The sequence below is a fragment of the Panthera leo genome, chromosome F2, assembly GCF_018350215.1.
Source record: "Panthera leo isolate Ple1 chromosome F2, P.leo_Ple1_pat1.1, whole genome shotgun sequence".
NCBI classification, from domain to species: domain Eukaryota; kingdom Metazoa; phylum Chordata; class Mammalia; order Carnivora; family Felidae; genus Panthera; species Panthera leo.
In genome coordinates, this window is record NC_056695.1 from 41,543,100 (window position 1) to 41,565,087 (window position 21,988).

At 45.6% G+C, this 21,988-nt stretch overlaps 1 protein-coding gene across 15 annotated transcripts in view; it reads right to left on the bottom strand.

Moving 5' to 3' along the window:
* Positions 1-21,988, bottom strand: part of TP53INP1 (tumor protein p53 inducible nuclear protein 1) — a 155,002-nt gene that overhangs the window by 16,080 nt on the left and 116,934 nt on the right. Inside the window, exon 1 of one of the 15 annotated variants that reach the window (XM_042923419.1) lies at positions 1,921-2,138. The exons of 13 other annotated variants lie outside the window; for them this stretch is intronic. The gene's annotated coding sequence lies outside the window, so the exon portion shown is untranslated. Of the gene's footprint in view, positions 1-708; positions 830-1,920; positions 2,139-21,988 lie in introns of those variants that run through there. One more of the 15 variants, XM_042923410.1, reaches the window with a different exon arrangement.

Below are 21,988 nucleotides of genomic sequence, written 5' to 3' on the forward strand. Positions count from 1 at the left end.
TCAGAAATTAAGTAACTTGCTTGAGAGTGATAGAGTTGGTCAGGTGTGGAGCCAGCAATAGAGCATAAGTCTGTGTGGTTCCAAGTGTCTTGCTTTTCCCTGCACATCATTTTGCTCAGGCTCCTTCCAGCCTCAACTCGGGCTCTATGAATTTCAGAGAACAGTGCTTTTCAGTTGGTTTTGGCTGCCAGTAGGCGGCTCCAAAAACAACATTTTTAAATTAAAAAAAAAAAAAAACCCACAACTTTGATGATCTAACTTCGAACTATGTGTACAGTTGTGGCTTCTTGACAGTTTCGAAATATCAGGTGGCTGAACTAACACGTCTTCACTGAAAAGCAGCCTCAAAATGATTTTTCTCTTTATATCCCACCCTCCCTATTTTAGAAAAATAAATACGCTCGTTCAATTTAAAATTGATTTTAAACTGCAGAAAAACCAAGCCAAGAAAGCTGCCCTTGCTTGCTCCACTCCTACTCCGCCTATTCAACTGGTCATGGGGAGCTTTTCCTCTCAGGGACCCACCACTGTCTGCCCTGAAGGCTGAATGCCAGTGGACAAAGACAGCAATAAGCGGTAACTCCTAGCCTGTTAACCTCAAATTTTGAAAGTAGGACCATTCCCAAGAGAAACAGGAGGGAACAATTGAGTGAGCAAGCAAGCATTCACAGAAAAGAACAAAAGATGGGATGAAAAAACAAAAGAGACCTTGGTCATATAAATTAATGAGGTCTTGGTTCCAGATAGGAGCTCTTAAAAATTATGCTGCACATTCAGAATGATAGTGGCTGTGACTTAAAAATCAAAAGCTTCCCGGGGATTTTCACATCTGCAATGAAAAATGTATTTCAATTACCACGCAAATGATTTCAGGATCTGGGGGTACCTCATTATTAGGACTGTTCAATGACCCTATGGGTCACTTTCTCCTCCCCTTTTCGGAAACTACTCTGCATTCAGAAAAGGCTCTTTTAGCAACAAATGCCCAAGTTCTTGGAAGTTACAGATGGAAAGGGGCTCTTCCTTAACCCACTCTAATTTGGAACTGGCACAGAAGATGACGAAAGACGTAATTGCGAAATACAATACAAAATGAGGCATGCCCACATATAAATTCATCTGCAACTTTGAAAGAGAAAACACCGTTTCCTTTTAATTGGCTGTGTGGCCTCGAGTAAAATAACTTAATCTCTCTGGGCCTCGGGTTTCCTATCCACAAGATAATAAAGTCTACTTCAGAGGGTCTCTGCGAGGAGCAACGGAGATAATGCACGTAAAGCCCTCGATGTCGTATCTGGCACAGAGTAAGGTCCCAATCTGCGTCAGCGACCAAAACGATTAGGATTTTACTCCTGACGGGCAAATACAGTGTCCTTTCCACAGGTGCAATCTCCTATAGTGATGTGTAAGATCAGGCAGGGTCAGGGGACATGCGGCGGACAGGCGGACACCTGGGACACTCAAGCGCTGGTCGCCGGGCAAGAAAGGGGGGTTCCCCGGCGCCGCAGGACCCTTGGTGCTACCGGGAGCGAGCCGGTGTCGCGAGGGCTGGCGGAGGAGGCGAGGAGCGCAGGGCCGCGGGGCCGGCGGAGCGGGGCGCCGAGGTCGCTCCTCCCGCAGCCCCCGACGCCAGTCCAACGGCCGAGTGCTGGAGCAGGAGGAGGAGGAGGAGGAGGAGGAGGAGTAAGGGGAGGAGGAGGTCCCGCCGCGGCCAAGAAAACAGGCCAAGCTCGCAGGAGGAGACAGAAACTGAACACCCACCCGCCGCCCAGCGCCGGGCTCGTCCGCCTCCGCCCGCACCCGGGGCCTCGGGCCGGCCGCCGCCAGGGGAGGAGGCGGGAGGCGCGGAGGGTGCCCGGCCCGAGGCCCGCGGGACGGCGGGAGAGAGCGGCCCGGGGCGCCGGCCCCGCCCGCACTTACGTGGGCCCCACCGGCAGCGGGGACCGGCGGCGAGGGAAGCGGGCGCGCCGCTCGGAGGGGACCGGCGCGCACGGGCGCGGGGCTCTGCTGAGGTAGCTGCGGCTCCCCGGCCAGCGGGCGCAGAGCGCGGGGCGCGGGGCGCGGGGCAGGTCCGGCGGTCGTGGTGCTGAGCTGCTGGCCGCCGGCCGCCCGTCTCGCTCCTTTTGTTGTTGTGCAGCGCTCGGAACAGCTGATCGGCCGCTGCGCCCGCCCGTCGGGCCCGCCCGCCCGGCCGCCCCGCCCCGGGGCCGCGCCAGGCCCGATCCCACCAATCGGCGGCGCGGGGGGCCCGGGGCCGCCCTGCGAGAGGTTGTCACTAACGCACGTGACCTGGCGCCGAGCCGGGCGACGCTCTCAAGTTAGAAACAAGCCCGGGCAACAAAAGCCGAGGGGCGAGAAGAGGGGCGAGCGGAAGGGAGGGCGAGAAGGGTGTGAGAGGGTGGGTGCCGGCACTGGGGCCACTGGGAGGGGAGGGGAGGCCAGGCGGGCCTGGGGGCGAACAGAAATGGGAACCCGCGGGAGTGTGAGGAGAACGGGAAAGGTGAGAGGAAGAGCCCGACCCCAGTGGCCCGTCTGCCCCAGTAAGGGGGCAGGGGCCAAGGGGTTGGGGCACTGAGGGACACAGCAGTTTTTGCTGTGAGCAGAAAAAAAAAAGAAAAAAAAGGCGTTGAGAGTGATGGAGGCCAGAGACCCCAAGAGGCCTGTTCAGGCCAATATAGGGGTAAAGCCTTAGACATGGCTCTGTAAAGGCAGCTCCAGGCCCGCTTCTTGGGCTTCTTGGGAAGGAAAGTCTGGTTCTAGGTACAGGGGATGCTGGCCCCCTTAGCCTCCTTTTTGAGCCAGGCCCCAGCACCCTGTGGTGACTGACACTGGGAGCTGACCGTACTTGCCTGCAGGCTCAGGATTCAACCTGCAGGCAGGCGGAGCAGAAGAGGCCATGAGACCAAACCTGAAGTCAGTGAGGTCAGTGATCTGGCCGGGCTTCTGCTCCAGCAGACTTGAAGAACCCTGGAGGGAGGGGAGCGTGGAGAGCTGCTTCTTCCCTAGGCTCTGCATCCAAGCTCGAGAGTGACCCACGGAAGCTCTGACCTCTTACTGTTGTCATACCTGCATACCGTTGGCATTCACATGGGGCCTACCTGCTCACCGGTTATTTATAGTGAGAAGAGAATGAAAGGGTGAGCCAACAGATGCTTTCCAAATCAAAGTTCTGTATGCAGATGGATGGATTAACTGTGTCTGGCAGAGACAAGGGAGTCATGTTGATGCATCTCTTCTCTCCTGGTTCCTGTTTGGACTGAGATGCAATTCTCTGACCCAGGGCGAAATTTATAGCAACTGCTCACAGATATAATCATACAGTGTCTGAAGGGCTCTCACCATTCTGACTCTCACAAGAATCCTGGTTTTAAAGGATGTAACTCAAAGTTCAGGGGATTTTCTGATACCCAGAAGTAATAACAAAAATAAGGTGGCCATTTGAACTTTCCTCAGGAGGTAGACTGAGGCTGTAACTTGGATTGGACAATCTCATGGAATTGAGTGTGCTTTAGATTTTAGGTTTTGGCAAATCAGGCTCACCCCAATATTTTCTAATATCATTGCTATCTTTGGAGCTCCATAAACTCTTGCTCCTTCTTAGGAATCCATGAAGAGACCATCTTCCCATTCAGAATAAAGGCACGATAATTCTAAAGGTCTAATTCGTAATTTGAGACCTACCTTTTCCAATCTGATAAGGTTTATCACTGTTAAAGGCAAAATGTGAAAGCATACAATACTTTGTTATGATGGAGAAAACAATGTGAGGTAGATGATGCTTCCAAAGAGGGTCACAATAATATTTCTTGCATCATGAAGTGGAGACTGTTTTTCTTCCCCTTGAATCTGGGCTGGACCTGTGACTGCCTTGACCAATAGAATGTGGCAGACATAATGTTTCTAGCATGTCTAAGACCAGACACTAAGCAAACCTGACAACCTCTGCTTTGCATTCTGGGGAAAGCCTGCTACCGCATAAGAAGAGAACACCATGCTGCAAGGAAACCCAAGCATATAGTTATGTAGAGAGGCCACATGGAAAGAGAGACATGCCTGGCCAGCCCCTAGATTATTTAGCTCATGGTACCTGAGATACCAGACATAGGGGTGAAAAAGCCCTCTAGGAAGTTCCAACTCCAGCAGACGCCACAGGGAACAACGATGAGCCATCCTCACTGAGCCCTGTCAAACTGCAGAATCACAAACAAATAAATGACTGTTGTTTTAAGGCACTAAATGTTGGCATGGTTTTACAAGCAGCAATAGATAACCAAAACGCAAAGCTAAACAATAGGAAGGCCCCTGGCAGACAGATCAACCTTCTCTAAACTCCACAAAGTAGAATTTGGGGGATAAAAAAAAACTTCTTATCTCAGGGGTCATTTGCTTTCTGTTTACCCTCTCACTGATTTGTAATCTCCCCACCCAGTGCTTGTTTATCCCAGTAGCGTACCAAGGGGGTGAGAGAGGGGGTGTGGGAGAAGTCTGCCCCTATGAGGGAGAAGTATTCTATCCCTGTGCATTGTTTGGAACTGTTGGAGCATGAAAATAATAAAAAGCAAACTGATTTTTACTTAGTTTTATTATTGTTTGAAAATTTTCTACAGACAAGCACACACACAGAAATTTTCTGCTTACTGTCTGCACCGGGAGTGGATTGCTCCCACTGACTCCCTCCTCGGGTATGCCACTGGTTTACATAGATGCATGCGGTCAGACCCAGGAGTAATGTCATCTCCACAACATAGAGCTGTCTGAATACAACCAAACTGTCAAATCACACAGCTGCACACCAGCTTCTCGTCTGTCTGCTGACAAAGACCCAGCCAGGTTCCCTGCCTGGGCAGACCCAGTGAATCCAACCATCCTTTAATAGGCAGGATAATTCTCAGCAGGTTGCTATAGTATCCTCATCCAGGCTGACTCCCTGCTGTGGGGGTGACCCTTTCCCCATCTGTCAGAGTCCTCCTGTCTGTTTTCCATGGAGCTCAATACACTCCCTTATCTACCCTAACAAAAGGGATTCAACCTCAAGTTTTGTTGTGAAGGACCACAGGGCAGGGCCACATTTATGCCAACATCCAGAAACAATACAGTTAATGCCCCTGCCTCCTGCTTACAAAGGCAGGCTGTGGCCATTGCCCTGCCAGTTGCTTCAAGGCTGCTAAAGAATGTTGCTTCCTATCAAGCCACAGATGGAGAACCCCACTGGGTGGCTACTCAGGGCAAGCTCAGAACAATAAAGCAACAAGTCGCCCAGTCTATACTGAGGAGGGTCTGAAAGTGAAGTCCGCTCAGGCAATTTACAATCGGTCCATCAGCAAATGCAGCCTGTTGGGCTTGTATCGTCCATCCAGCATGCTGTCAAGTGTCTGGGAAAGACAGAAGAGTTTTTGTTTAATTGCATTTTAGAAGAGCAATCACTTGGAATTCCAGTGAAATCTGTTCTAAGAGAAGAAAAGAAAGGGTCTCTCATGGTCTCCAGAAAGCCTGAAACAGAAGGAAGCCAGAGGTTTGGTGCTCTACTTTCTGAAATAAAAAAACAGAAAACAAATCTAACTGGGATGCCCTTACCATCTCAGGAAGAAGTCAGAAATGATACCAGGGCCATAGGTGTTAACAGCTTTCCCAGCCCCTGGAACCTTATAACTCTTGCATATTCGTTTTTTTTTTTTTTTAACCCTATATCCTACCTATGTTCACATGGTGATTAGAAACAAAATCCTCAAAATGAAAAGAGCCTGTGTTCTGGCTGAGGCACCAGAAAGGAGAAGGGAGGTGGGCCTAGCCCATTCAGCAGCCAGTATTTGGGGAGAAGAGCCCTTGGGGCTGTGGTGGCATAGGCTGGATTATGAGTGATCGATGACAGTCTCCCAGACACACAGTGCTCTCTCCAGTTCCTCTAAAGTCCTGAATTTAAAGGCTTCTTAGTTTTTAGGTGAATGCACAAATAAGTACTCAATTATTTTAAACTGTATTAAAACTTAGCTGCAGAGCAGAAAGGGAATCATCCTTATGATGATTATCCTTAATCACATCCTTAATACATATGGCCTGGATACATGATACAGAATGTCCCTGTATACACCATCCCAGCCCTAGGGAGCCGCAAAGCCCTAGGGACCAGTTACGTGGGGTAGACCCAACCGGGTGAAAGGGCAGTTGCAGTGGCTACCTGTGTGAGTGCAGGTCAGGTCTTCTACAACTCCTGCTGCCAAAGCTAACTCGTCACTCACATGCCTACTTCTGGGTCACTGCCCAACTGTTGCCATGTGCCAGAGGCAGCCCCGGGTGGGGTCTGTAGCCATGAATTGCTCTATTATGGGGACAGCTTGAGTAGAATGTGTCTTTCTGCTCTTCTTAAAAGGATGATGCAGATAATATGATTGGTACTTACATAAGCTGTACACCACTTACATGGTCTTCCTATTTAAGGAAACTTGTTTTTGGGTTATTCTTTTTGCTGGAATTAACTACCTTAAATATCTACTACATTTTGCAAGATTAATTTACGTTCTTAAATGTCCAGATTGTTCATGGCTTTGGCAAAAGACCTAAGCATGTTGATAATCTGAGGCAGGAGGGTTTTTGGTTTCTGTTCTTTTGGGGCCTCTTCTGCTTTAGTCCTCTTGGTAGGAGTAGCCATTTCTTTCCCTTTGTAGCTCAGGAAGAGGGAACACATAAATATATAGACCTGTAGTGGTTAAGCCCCATCCACCCATTCATTCAGGTCTATTGTATTCACAGAATCCATTCATGCCTCCAATAATTATTTAATGAGCACCTAGTTTATGCCAGGCACCAGAGACTCAGTAGTGAACAAAACAAACTCTCAGCCATCAAGAAGAAGTTTCCACCTAGTGGAAGAGAAACAATAAGCAAGTAAATATATAATGCAATGAGTGCTGCAAAGAAAAACAAAGCTGGGTAAAGGGTTAGAGAGGCTGGTGGGGACATAGGATGGTCAGGCAGGCGTCTTTGATGAGGTAGCACTTGAGCAGCCAGAACAGGAGGGCAGACATGAGGGGAAAGGGTAGCCTAGGCAGCCAGAAGAGCCACTGCAAAGGCTGGAGGCAGAAGAGTTTTTGTGCTCGAGGAATAGCACTGTTCTTGAATGAAACAGTGTCAACTGAGAATTGGGTGTGATCTGGTATCTGTTGGTTACCTGAGCAGACCCACAGACCTATGAGAACTTTAAATTCCTTTGCAGTCTTTTGGGTTTCTGCAACACTTCCAGAAAGGCACATAGGTCCCTAGGAAGTAACTTTTCATGTTTACCATAGCATGGAACTAAATTTCAGAGCCTGGAGAACAGGAGTCATGGAATGGGCCTCAGGTAATCAATTACATTGCATGCTGGGAAGGCAAAACCACTTTGGAGCATGTGGTAAGCAAGAGGAGGAAACTGGGGGGTTCCTGCTCCGTATGGGGACATTACTTACCTTCTGAGTCCCTCAGTGTCCTCAACTGGAAGAGCAGGAAAATAATACCAACTTGGAGAGACAATGAAATCAGTAAAGTGTCTGGGACATTAGGTGTTCGATAAATATTTGTTTTCACCAGCACACAGACCTTTTCCTAAGGACTTTATTGTAAGGGTTTTGTTTCTAATCACCTTGTGGAAATGGGATTTTTTTTTAAAGGAAAAATCTAAAGCTTAAAAGCTTTAATAGCTTCTCAGAACTTGAGCCTAAAAAAACCCAACAAGGTTAAGGACAAAATGCTCTCATCTTCTTTAATAAGTCTATACAAGCAAGCCACAGAGGTCTAGACCCATGTTTGAATTTGTCCCTACTTAACCTGCATTTTGTATTATCTGAACGTTTAAAGCCACAGTTTGGAAAATAAGCCCTTCCCCAACACACACCGATACCCCTGAGTTACTTTACCTGCTCAAACACAAGTGCAACTGAAACCAATCAAGCCTGGAGGCCATACCGTCCATAATTAAGAATAGCATTTAAAGTGAGAAGCAGCTGTTTCTAATGGTTAAGAGTACTAGTTTTGGAATCAGACCTTAGTGCAAGCTCTATGACCTTGGATTTGACCTCTCTTAGCCTTAGTTTTTCATTTGCAAGTGGAGATAAGATTGTCTCTACCAGGTGGTCCTGAGGATTAAATGAGATCATGCATATAAAGCATTTAATATAATGCTTGACACTATAGTATGAGGTTATTAAAATGTTATAAGGGTAACCTGAGAGTACTGAGTTCTACAACCTTTAGGAGAGTGATATGTGAGACAGTGGGTCGAGAAGGTGAATTTTGAGCCAAGCCCTGAATGATGTAAAGGAGTAAGTAAGCTCTGTGAGGCTCTATCCAGTGACTAGTAGTAGAGGCAGAAGGAAGAGTAAGTGTGTGCATAGAGGGCCAGCAGTGTGGCTGGAGGGTGGTGAGGGAGGAGGGCAGTGGAAGATGAGGTCAGAAAGGTCATGAGGAAACGTGCAAGCAGGGATGAGAAGTTTGGATTTCATTCTAAATGTGATGGGCCATTAGAGTTTCAGACATGTTGAGTTTGAGATGCTCTTTGGAAATCTAGGGGGAAATCTTGTGGGCAATTGCATATTTGAGTGCAGAGCTAAAGGCACAGGTAGGGGCTGGTAACATAAATGTGTGACTTACCAGCTTTTAAATAATATTTAAAGCCACAGAATTGGATGGAATGACCAGAGAGAGGATCTAAACAGAGAAGAGGGCTGAGGCCTGGGCCTAGGGCTCTGATATTTAGAAGAAAGAAGGATAAGGAATATTAGCGGAGAAGACTGAGAAGTAGCAGCTGATTAGGTGAGAGAAAAACTAGAGTGAGGTAACCTGGAATCTAAGTGCCAAAAATGCCTTTAGAAAGGAAATTGGGACTGAGTGTGGAGAAGTCAAATATGATTAAGGACAGTCAAATGGTCTCTGGCTCCAGCAAGATGGTGGTCAGTGGTGCTAAGAGTATCAATTTGCTATGGCTACCATAACAGAGTGCTGCAGAAGGGTGACTTAAACACCAGGCATTTATTTTCTCACGGTTCTGGAAGCTGGAAGTCCGAGATCACGGTGTCGAAGGATTGGTTTCTCCTGAGGCCTCTTTCCGTGACTTGCAGATGGCTGCCTTCTCCCTGTGTCCTTGCATGGACTTCCTTCTGTGTTGTCTGCGTCCTAGTTTCTTCTGGTAAATATGGCAGATTGGGATTGGTCCCAATCAGACTGTCTTGGTTTAACCTAAACCTCTTTAAAGGCCTTGTCTACAAATATAATCACCTTCTGAGGTGCTGAGGGCTAGGGCTTCCACATATTAATTTTGGGGCTGGGGGGGGGGGGGTCACACACAATTCAGCCTGTACACTAAGCAATTCTTTTTTTTTTTTAAATTCTTTTATATAATAGAATGAGCAGGGTAGGGAGGCAGAGGGAGAGAGAATCTTTTTTTAAAAGTTTATTTGAGAGAGAGAGAAGGAGAGAGGGAGGGAGAGAGAGGGAGAGAAAGAATCCCAAGTAGGCTCTGTGCTGTGAGCACAGAGCCTGACGTGGGGCTCAGTCTCACGAACCACTTCATGACCTGAGCCGAAATTAAGAGTGGGACACTTAAGGGACTGAGCCACCCAGCTGCCCTGAGAGAGAGAGAGAGAGAGAGAGAGAGAGAGAGAGAATCTTAATCAGGCTGCACTCTCACACGGAGCCTGATCCAGGGCTGGATCCCACCACTCTCGGGATCGTGACCTGAGCCAAAATCAAGAGTCAGACAGTCAACCAACCGAGCCACCCAGGTGCCCCTAAGCAATTCTTTTTTAGGAATTTTGTTGTGAAGGAGAACAGAACAAAGGATTAAGGTGGAACTAAAGACATTCTCTCCAAATGGGGAGACAGGGAGGTTTTGTATTTATTTTGGATTTTTACTACGGGAGAAGTTCCAGTCACTGGTATTGCTGGTGAGAACGGCACGATAGAGAATCTGAGACTGTGGCTGCAGGAGAGAGGGGGTTATTTCAGAAGAAAGTTCTTGAATACCAGAGAAGGGATGGGATCAAAAGGTGTTAAATGACTTATCCAGGTCACTAACTTGTGATCTTAACCCCAAAACATACTGTCCCACTGACTACATTTCAATACCTGTTCTTGGGAGCAGCAATAACCAGAACAATCCCCTAGGAAGGAAGGAGAGTAACACAACAAACGAAACGTGTTCATATATGGAATTATAGCTGTCCTGGCCACCTATTACCACTTGCAGGGGTGAGGGAGGTTGTGAGGGGTTCACAGAAGGGGAAGGAGGAGAAACGGGTGAGGCTCTATTTGACTGATTGATGAAAGAAAACACCCTCAGGAAGTCCAGTCCCCAAAGTGGTTGAATATTTCTGATCTGTGCCCTGGAATTGGCCTATTTATCTGGACTAAGCTTGGCTTCAGGTCACCACCAGTTTCAGACAGTTACATCATCAGCTTTCCGTATGCAGATTGCTACCCTCTTTCACCAGAGCCAAGAAGCATGTGGCTTTGTGATTTTGCTTCTACAAACTCTCTTATCATAGCACTTGCATGCTGGAGCCCAGATGTTAAACAAATCAATCAGTAAATAAACCTTGGCCTCACATTTTGTACGGACAAATTTAACACATACACACACACACACACACACACACACACACACACACACACAACACACAGTGTCTCTTAGCGGCTGCATAGCCTCCCAGTCACAGGATCTCCGCCTGTAAACACTTCATTCTCTTTTGCTACATTCCCTCCCTCCTTCCTTCCTTCCTTCTTTCCTTCCTTCCTTTCCTTTCTCTTTCTTTTTTTTCTTTCTTCCTTTCTTTCTTTCCTTTTCTTTCTCTCTTCTTTCTTTCTTTCTTTCTTTTCTTCTTTATTGAGCTACAACTCACCTGTTACAGAATACACCCATTTGTAGTGTACAAGTCCTTGTCTTTCAGTGTATGTTTTTTGTTTTGTCAACACTTCATTCTTGACACTGTGGTTTTCACTTCAGCGGACAGGTCAATCTCCCGCTGTTGGGATGGCTCTGCTATTTCAGTCACAGCAATAACCCAACCTAAGGAGTTTATCTGAAGGCAAATGTCACTCTGTGACTTCCCTGGGGCCTGGTGAGCAGCTGATGAACCATCCCAATTCACGGATGAAATACAGTGTTGGTTGCATGGGCGACTGTTGTGGAATGAATAAACAGACTGTTGTGGAACTGAATGAGCAGGTTTTCCTACAGTGAGGGACGGACAATCTACTTGGTGCTCAATGGCATCTCAGTATTTTTTATTTATTTATTTATTTTTAATTTTTTTTTTTTAACGTTTATTTATTTTTGAGACAGAGAGAGACAGAGCATGAATGGGGGAGGGTCAGAGAGAGAGGGAGACACAGAATCCGAAACAGGCTCCAGGCTCTGAGCAGTCAGCACAGAGCCTGACGCGGGGCTTGAACTCACGGACCACGAGATCATGACCTGAGCGGAAGTCGGACGCTTAACTGACTGAGCCACCCAGGCGCCCTGGCATCTCAGTATTTTTAATCCAAATGGTAGAACACCAAATCCCTTACATTTGTCTCATATCTTCTTACCAACCCTTTCCCTTAAATACTCCATCTCATTATCCTCCAAAGTGTTTGTTTTGAAACCACGAATGTCCTCTTTCCTCTCATGGAAACCACCTGTAGCAGCAACAACTGGGGCTGATGCAAACATTTGTTTTTGATAACAGTGTATTTTGAACGTCTGTGGTTTCAATTTCTATTTTCGTCCTTTACTGTCGTAATTTTTTTTATCTCTTCATACTTTGTACAGATAGTTTTGCTTTTCCCAGGCTTTTCTACTCTGCTGAATACATCAGTTACATAAACTGAACTCAGAACTTCTAAATTTCCAAAATCAGTACCATTGTCCCATGACTTAATTTTTCAGTATGTTTTCATCTGCAATATTTATTTTATTTTTTAAATTTTTTTATTTTTTTAATTTTTTTTATTTTGAGAGAGAGAGAGAGGGGAGGGGCACGAGCAGGGGAGGGGCAGAGAGAGAGGGAGAGAGAGAATCTCAAACAGGTTCTGTACCATCAGTGCAGAGCCTGATGCCGGGCTCCAGCTCACAGACCATGAGATCATGACCTGAGTCGAAATCAAGAATCAGATGTTTAACTGACAGAACCACCCAGGTGCCCCTCATCTGCAATATTTAAATTGGTCTTCACAACAATTCAGTGAATAAAGTTGGGACAACCTTTATTATTCCCATTTTATAGATCAGAAAACTGTGGTCTCCTGGCTGGCCTGTAGCAAAAATTATATTTAAAAAATGGGTGAGGCACCTGGGTGGCTCAGTCGTTAAGTGTCTGACTTCGGCTCAGGTCATGATCTGACAGTTTGTGAGTTTGAGCTCCAAATCAAGCTCTCTGCTGTCAGCATGGAGCCTGCGTCTTTGGATCCTCTGTCCCTCTGTCTTCGCCCCTCCCCTGCTCGCTTGCTCTCTCTCTAAAATAAATAAACATTAACAAGAAAAAAAGGGCGATTTCAATTCCAGTCTAGGACTGTTTCCTTACCATACAACTGGCCATAATATAGGACTAGGGTTCTCCAACTTCAGCTGAATCGGAATCATTCAGAGGCTCATTACAGCACAGAATGCTGGGCTCCACCTCCAGCATTTGTGATTCCATAGGCCTGGGGTTGGGCCCAAGGATGTTCTCATTCACACCCCTGCTCCTCCACTTTCTCCCTTGCCTACCCCTCCCTTCTCAGCTTTCCTTGCAGCTTGGGGTGGTCATGTGACATAGTTCTGGACAATAAGATATAAGCAGAAGTTTTCTGAGAAAACCTGTGTTTTCCTGATGTGAAGGGTTATACTTGGCTCTTCACCCTTCCTAATTCTTCCTGCTTAGAACTGATATGTGATGCTCAGAGGTACAGTAGTCATCTTAGGACCAACACATTAAAACCAGCAGGATAGGGATACTGGGTGGCTCAGTCAGTTAAGTGTCTGACTCTTGATTTTGGCTCAGGTCATGATGTCACAGTTTGTGAGTTTGAGCCCTGAGTCAGGCTCTGTGCTCTGTGCTGAGAACACTGAGCCTTCTTGAGATTCTCTCTCTCCCTCTCTCTGCCCCTCCCCTGCTCTCTCTCTCTCTCTTTCAAAATAAATAAATAAACTTAAAAAAAAACAACCCAGCAGGATAGAAAGATATGAAGAAGCTTTGTGTCTGACAGTTCTGAGTTGCTTACCTATAGACTTGTTTCTGTGTGAGAAAAATAAATCTCTATTTAGGCCACTGTAGTCAGGTTCTCTGTTACTTGCAGCCCGATGCATCCCTACCCAATACAGAGGAACGGGATAGAATGGTGCATGAGAGTCTAGGGGACCGCATGAGAAATGATGTTTAACAAGCATTTGTGAGGCCTTGTTCTTTAGCTGACACTGTGCCAGGTGAATGAGACATGGTTCCTATCCCCAAAGTGTTCATACTCCAGGTGAAAAAGCCACAGGGTAAATACATGAATAATAATACATTGTGACAAGCACAGAGGTATGAGCAAGATGCTGTGAAACCCAGAGAAGGAACCCTGCCTAGGGAGGTCAGGGGAGGCTCCCAGGAGGTGACATTTGAGCAAAGCCCTGAAGGATAAGTAAAGTTCTGCCAGGTAGAGAAGAGAAAAAAAGCTTTCTACAAAGCATAAGAGACTCTTAAAAACTGAGAACAAACTGAGGGTTGATGGGGGGTGGGAGGGAGGGAAGGGTGGGTGATGGGTATTGAGGAGGGCACCTTTTGGGATGAGCACTGGGTGTTGTATGGAAACCAATTTGACAATAAATTTCATGTATCGAAAAAAAAAAAAAAGATACAGATAAAAAAAAAAAAAAAAAAAGCTTTCTGGGCTTGTGTCCCTTCTCACCCCTATCCTTCAGGGCCAGAGGCTGGCCTAGCTGGGTGGGGGCATGCTGGAACAAGCTGCTGGCAGAGTCAATAGCTCTGCAGGAAGCTCAAAGTCCAAAGAACCAGGAGGGAAGTTGTGAGGGTTGGCAAAACCCCCTGACAGCAGGTCTAGGGAGCCAGAAATCTGGGGCAGAAAGACAAGAGCAAGAGATCACAGGGCAAGTGGGGAGGGGCAGGGCAGGAGCCCAAGAAGATGGGTCAAGGCTTGCTTCTCAAGGAAGTAAGAAATTCTGAGCACTAAATACCCCATTTCATTTCTTATCATTCAGCTTCATTTCAGCCCCAGGCCCTATCTTATTAGGCTTGTATGAAATTAATCTTAGTCCTTCCTGGGGCTTCCCCCCACACCCACAGCTGTGCTAAAATCCTGGTGTGCTATTCAGCCTGCAGGGCTGTTCAGTCCCCTGCACCACTGTCTCAATGACACAAAACCCTGGCTGTAGAATCTCTTCTCCTTGGTGTATCATGGGTAATCCCACCAAGTGCCTGCTATACCTTTTGGTGCATCTAGAAAGCAGGGCACAGGTTCCCTGATGCTGGTGGGTCCCAGAGACCTCTTTCCTCTCCCCAGGCCCAGGCATCTCATCTTGGTTTTAGGGAAATACCTCCCTCTGGCCCTGCTTCCTCCAGGGGCACACTCTCACCTATTCAGCTCAGTGGGCTTAGGGCTTGGGAAATGCAAGCCAGGAGGGCAGTGTCTCCAGGCCAACTCTGCTGTCCACCTGCCTAACCTCCCCTGAGACTAAGAACAGATTCTTTTAGAATGGGTGGAGGAAAAGGGGGAAGTGCAGGGAGTAACGTTTTAAACTTTCGAACTGTTATTGGGCCACCTATTGATGGTGACCGTGTGGTTTAAAGGATCAAGGGTGGAACATACACATCCCAAAAGCTGTGAAGACAGAGTCAGGAAATGGCCTAATATGTCTGGAGAATGGTGAGTTCCTGGGGAGAGAGGAGCAAGAAGCTGAATGGGATGCGATGGGACAGCCTCGGATGACCGTTCCTTGAATCTGGATTTTATTCTGTAGGCAACAAAATTCAGGAAAGGTCCATAAGCTATGCAGAGACAAGATCCTGTTTTGTTTTGTGTTTTGTTTCCCAAAGGGACAATTCTGATAGAAAGGTGGAAGATTACGTTGTGAAGAGCCTATGGTTGGCCATAGAAAGAAGCCAGGTAGGGGCGCCTGGGTGGCTCAGTCAGTTGGGCAGCCGACTTCGGCTCAGGTCATGATCTCGCGGTCCATGAGTTCGAGCCCTGCGTCGGGCTCTGTGCTGACAGCTCAGAGCCTGGAGCCTGTTTCAGATTCTGTGTCTCCTTCTCTCTGACCCTCCCCCCGTTCATGCTCTGTCTCTCTCTGTCTCAAAAAAATAAATAAACGTTAAAAAAATTAAAAAAAAAAAAAAAGAAAAGAAAGAAGCCAGGTAAGGGCTGGTAAGAGTAACACTGGAGATAGAAGAGCACGATCACAGTTGTAGGATAAAATCAACAGAATCTGGTCACTGATTGGCTATGAGGGAAGGATGGGGACCGACAGAAGCTGAAGAAGATTCTGAGATTTCTATCTTGGGAGACTGGGTAGTTGGTGAAGACATGTACCTGAAGGTAAGAAGAAGAGAATGGACATGGGTAGGGGGTGGAGATGGGTGACAGGAAGGAGAGAATTAAAGGTATTTAGGGCTGGTTATATGACAAGCACTGTTTTACATATATTTGTTTCAAAAAAACCCTATGAAGTAGTATTACTATGTTCATTTCACAGGTAAGAAAGCTAAGGCTCCGAGATGCCGTTGCTCACTCCAGGTTACTCCGAGTTGTGGAGTCAGGATTGGAAAAGATATCTACCTGAACCACAATCCATGCGATCCCCCCAATGCTTCTAAAGTGCTATCCAGTTGCGATATCAGGAGTCACTTGTGACTCTGGGTCTGGAGTCTGGAAAACTGGCAGGAGGCACAGGCATCAGTTTGGGAGTCTTTATTACATAGAAGTCATGGAGATTCTTGAAGTCATGGGAGCAGATGAGGTCAGCTAGGAAAGGTGTGTGCATGAAAAGAGAAGACAAGGACACATTCTGGGGAAGTTCATATTTAAGGGTTATGCCAGCTATGCTATAGAGAACAGAAAAAACAAGATTAGGATTTGTATTTCTCTCATCACAGAAGTTCTGAGGTGGGGTTCTCAGGGTTAGTATGTTGGCTTCATTAGAGACATAGGCCCTCTCTTTTCTTCCACCATATTTAGTGTGTGTGTGTTTCATCCTCAAATTTGTTTCAATCATAAAATGGCCACATCAGATCCCACCATCACATTTCAGGCAGCAGGAGAGCGGAAGAGGACAGCCAAGTGAGCCTCTTTTAAGAATGTCTTTCCAAGAGCCTAAATGTCCATCAACTGATGAATGGATAAAGAAATTGTGGTTTATATACACAATGGAATACTACGTGGCAATGGGAAAGAATGAAATACGGCCTTTTGTAGCAACGTGGATGGAACTGGAGAGTGTGATGCTAAGTGAAATAAGCCATACAGAGAAAGACAGATACCATATGGTTTCACTCTTATGTGGATCCTGAGAAACTTAACAGAAACCCATGGGGGAGGAGAAGGAAAAAAAAAAAAAAAAAGAGGTTAGAGTGGGAGAGAGCCAAAGCATAAGAGACTGTTAAAAACTGAGAACAAACTGAGGGTTGATGGGGGGTGGGAGGGAGGGGAGGGTGGGGGATGGGTATTGAGGAGGGCACCTTTTGGGATGAGCACTGGGTGTTGTATGGAAACCAATTTGACAATAAATTTCATATATTGGAAAAAAAAAAAAAAAAAAAAAAAGAATGTCTTTCCAGAAGACCCACCCCGTAATTTTTGCTTACACTAGCCAGAACTCAGTCACATGCCCTATCCTCAAAGGAGGCTGGGAAATGTAGTTCTTTAGCTAGGCCCCTTATTCCTTTAACCAAAACACGTTCTCTTGATAGAGAAGAAGGGAGAATGGAAACTGCATACACAACTGTAATCTCTGCCATTAAGGGGGTAGGCAGAGGAAAGAAAAAAATAAAGAATATTTGGGGCAGGGGAGAGAATGATGCTATAAAAACTGTAATAGTTAGGATGCTTTTCATTTCAAAGAATTGAGAACTCAGCCCAAGCTAGTTTAAACTTTGCTCAAGTAACCAAAAAATTTCCCAGGTAGGCCAGGTGTGTTCCCTGGGTCTCTGACTCTGCGAATGTATTTTCTTGGCTCTGCCCCCTCTGTATTGGCCTTGCATTCAGGATGGCTTAACAAATGGTAATTAAATGGCTGAAGTAGTTTCTGGTACTCACATAGGCATACCTCACTGTCCTGAGCAAAACAGACCGTCTTCCCAGCACAACTGAAACTCATTCATTCATTCAGAAAAATCCTAAGTAACTACTGTGTGCCTTTTCTAGATGTCGGGGATAATGTGAATAAAACAAATAGTAATCCTGCTCCGTTGGACCTTGTTTAGTCAGCTACTGCTGTGTGACACATTTCTCCAAAACCCAGGGCTTAAAACAAACATTTATTATTATTATATAAATAATAATATTTATTATCATTATGTTTCTGTGGATCAGGAATTTGGGCATGACTTGGGGACTCTGGGTGCCTCTGACTTGAAGTCTCACATAAGGCTGTAGTCATCTCAAGGTCTGCTAGAAGAGGATCTATTTCCCAGCTCACTCAATGTAGTTGTTAGCTTCATGTCTTCCTGGCTGTTGGCCAGAGACATCAACTCATTGCAATGTGGGCCTTTCCAATGGGCTAGAGGTCAAGTAAGAAGCAGGATAGCAGTTAGTCTTTTGTAACTTAATCTTAGAAGTGATGTCCAATCACTTTTTCCACATTCTGTTTGTTTTGAAATAAGTGACTAAGTTCAGCTCACACTCAAGGGGAGGGGATTATCTAAGGGCAGGAATACTGGGAGGTCAGGATCATGGGAAACCACTTTAAGGTTTCTACCATAGAGCTATATTCTAGTCAGTGGAGAGAGACAATAAACAATATATACATCATATGTAAGTGACAACAAGCGCTATGGAGAAAAATAAAGCAGAGTAAAGGAAGGCCTCTTTCATGAGATGACATTTGAGTAGAGACTGAAGCAGACGAGGCAGCAAGGGAATCTGTGGAAGAGCATTTCAGGTAGAGTGCAGAACAGGTGCAAACCTCCTGAGACAGGAGCATGCTTGGTTATCTTGACTGAATCATACAACCAACTTGGCTGGAGCAGAGTAAGCAAGGGAGAAAATAATCAAAAAGGTGAGGTGGGAGACAGATTATGTGCTGACTTACGGGATGTGGTAAAGACTTTATTGGAAGGTTCCAAGCCGTGGTGTGACACCTTTTAAAAGGCTGTGGTATGGGGAACAGATGGTGAAAGGACCAAGAGGGAAAGCAGGAAGACCAGTTGAGATTCTACTGCAGTAGCCTAGGTGACAGATCTTGGATTGGGTGGAAGTGAAAAGTGACTGGATTCCAGATACATTTGATAAGATTTTCTAATAGACTGGAGATTTAGGGTATGACAGAGTGGAGTCAAAGATAACTCCAAAGTTTTTAGTGTATCTATAAGGTTGAAGTTGCCTTTTGCTGGGATAGGGAGGACAAGTCTAGGAGAGTAAATCAAAGATTTGACTTTGGTCTTGTGGCCACGTGTGAAGTTTGAGATGCCTGTTATATATCCTAGTAGAGATGGTGCAGAGGAAGTTGGGAGTATGGAGTTGAGGGGTGAGGTCCCAGTCGGCAATGGAAATTTGGGAGTCACCAGCATGGAGTTGGCATTTATAGCCAAGGACTAAATGAGATTAATCACCTGGGGAATAAGACTTAATGAACAAGAGGAGACATCTCTCAGAACCTTTGGAAATGGGAGGATTAGGAGGATTAGGAGGATAAGGAGGGTCTGGTGAAGGGGACTGAGAAGGAGCAGCCCATGAGAAACAGCAGATGATGCTAGGGAGGTAAAATCAACAGGGTCCACCTTGGAGGTCACGGGGAGAGGTGCTCTCCACCTTCCAGATGCTTCCAGGTCACGTGGGAGCCGTAAGATTTCCAAGGTCGTAGAAGATCATTGGTGAGTTTACAGAGAACACCTTGTAAAGAGTCCTAGACTCAACAGCTGGATGATGGTGAATTTTGGAAAATAGTGGAGTTTAAAAAAGCAACCTGGGTATGAGCTTCTCTTTCAAGAATTTCTTCTTTTTTTAAAGTTTATTTATGTATATTGAGATAGAGATAGATAGAGCGGGGGAGGGACAGAAAGAGGGGGAGGGAGAGAATCCCAACCAGGTTCTGCACTGTTAGCATGGAGCCCGACATGGGGCTCAAACCCATGAACCATGAGATCATGACCTGAGCCAAAATCAAGAGTTTGATGCTCATCTGACAGACCCACCCATATGACCCTCTTTCAAGAATTTCAATGTGAGAAACAATAGAAGTACAGGGGAAAAGCACTTATTAAGTTATACAAAGTAGAAAATCTCTATATCAATAAACAAACACTATAGCATTAAAACCCAGGCCACAGAAAGAGGGAAATTGTTTTCAGAAAATATGATAAGGTTTAGAATCTTTAAAATGGAAAAAAAACTTGGGGCACTTGGGTGGTTCAGTCGGTTGAGTGGCCAGCTCTTGATTTCGGCTCAGGTCATGATCTCACGGTTCATGAGATCGAGTACTGCATCAGGCTTTGTGCTGCTGGCACTGAGCCTGCTTGGGATTCTCTCTCTTCTTCTCTCTCTGCCCCTCCCCCGCCATTCGTGTTCTCTCTGTCTCTGTGTCTCTTAAAATAAACTAATCAACTTAAAAAAATTTTTTTAAATGGAAAAAAACTCATGCAAATCGATAAGAAGAACATTAAGACCCTAACAGGCAAATGGACAAAGGACACAAACAGACAATTCACAAAGGAGGAACTATAGCTAGTAAACAAAGATAGAGAAAAATGTCTGGCACCATTAGCAAGGAAAGAAATACAGACTGAAACCACAAGATGACGTGTTTTAAACTATCAAATTAGCAAAAGCTGTTTATTCCCTTTAACCCGGCAATTCCAGTTTAGAGAATCCTAAGAAACTAAGCCACACTGCAGATGAAAGAGCTGGCCACAGTTTTATTTACAACAGTAAGAGGAAATAATCCAAATGCTAAACACCAAAAAAATGGCTTAGAAAATTTTGGTACATTCACACAAATGTTAGTATTAATCACATGCACACCACATGCACACACACAAAAAAAATGGGAAGAATTTATGGTAACACAGTATCTTAGTGCATTTCGGTTGCTGTAAGAAAATACCAGAGACTAGGTTGTTTAAAAAAATTTTTTAACGTTTATTTATTTTTGAGAGAGAGAGAGACAGAGCATGAGCAAGGGAGGGGCAGAGAGAGAGAGGGAGACACAGAATCTGAAGCAGGCTCCAGGCTCTGAGCTGTCAGCACAGAACCTGATGTGGGGCTCGAACTCACGAATCGAACCGCAAGATCATGACCTGAGCCAAAGCTGGATGCAAGTTGGACGCATAACTGACTGAGCCACCCAGGCGCCCCAAGACTAGGTTGTTTATAAACAATGGAAATTTATTTCTCACAGTTCTGGAGCCTGGAAGTCCAAGATCAGGGTGCCAGCATGGTCGGGTAAGGGTCCTCTTCAGGTCGCACACTTGTGATATCTTCACATTGTAAAAGAGGGAAGCAAGCTGTCTGAGGATTCTTTTATAAGAACACTAATCCCGTTTATGAAGGCTCCACCCTCATGGCCTACTGACCAAAGGCCCCACCTCCTAATACTACCACCTAGAGCATCAAGTTTTCAACACGTAAATCTGGGGTGGGAGGCCCAATTATTCAGATGATAGCACACAGGAAAATGCCTGTATCACATTAATTGAAAGCAAAAAGTAGGATTGCAAATTGTACATACTTTATATTCTCACCCCTGGGAAAAACATTTATAGAAGAAAGGAGACCTATCAAAATGTTCCCGCCAGGTCTCTCGGGAAGACTGGCTACCTTTCTTTCTTTGTTGTCCTCTGTGCTGGCTTCCACGTGTCAAGTCCTGGGATTACAAAGATAATTCAGAAATTTCTGCCCTTGAGGAGTCTGCATCTAACTAAAACTTAAAAAACAAACAAACTGTTCTTTGGGAGTAAATAATAAAGTCTCAAAAGGTATGAACATTAATTGGGATCCCAAAATATCAGAGCAAAAATGAGCCACCAAGTGAACACCAGCCACACAGCTGGGCCTTCGGGGGCCCTGCCTAGACCTGCAGCCCTAGGGTCCAAGTGATCGGGTGCTGGGTGGGCAGTCGTAGCTGTCAGTTGAGTTCTTCTTGGAGCCCCCAGCGCTGGAGTTGAGGTGGCCCTGACCCCCAAAGGACTGAGAGTCAAGGAATAGCTAATGGAATTGGAGGATAGAGCTGAAGCTTCCAAACAATACGTGTTATCTAATTTCCTGTAACAGGTTTGGCGCAACCTTGCCTCCACAGGCCTTTGCTTAAAAGCACTTGGGCAATAACGTATGGGTCATTGTTGTCCTTTCCTTTCCTCTGCGGTTGCTTCTCTATCCTACTGATTTGGCAAAGACTGGCTTTGGAGGTTCTTGCTGTGATGTCAGGGTCAGGCTGGTGGGAATGCTTCTGTTTTCGGGGTTCTCGTGGATAAAGAGCACAGACAGCCATAACTTCTATTTCTCTAGTCCTTTATGTGTATTTCACATATGTTTTTTAAAATTCTGACTCACCTGAAAATTGAAGAATGATGTTGTTAGTTGTGAAACCAACCAGCTATTATTTATTTTCTGGCAAGTGTCACCTCAACCTTCCTTCCCTCACGTATCAAATTGCAGCCATTTGACAAATGCTAAATAAGAAAAATAGTGGCTCTGATAGCATCAGGGAGAAAGCTCTCCTGGAAAGCTGTTTTCTGAAAAGATGAAAGAGGTTATTTTTCAAAATGATTAAGTGATTTTTAGTCAATAGCATGCAAGACAGATTTAGAGAACAGAGATGTGATCTTTAAAATTGGTCATAAAGGTCAAG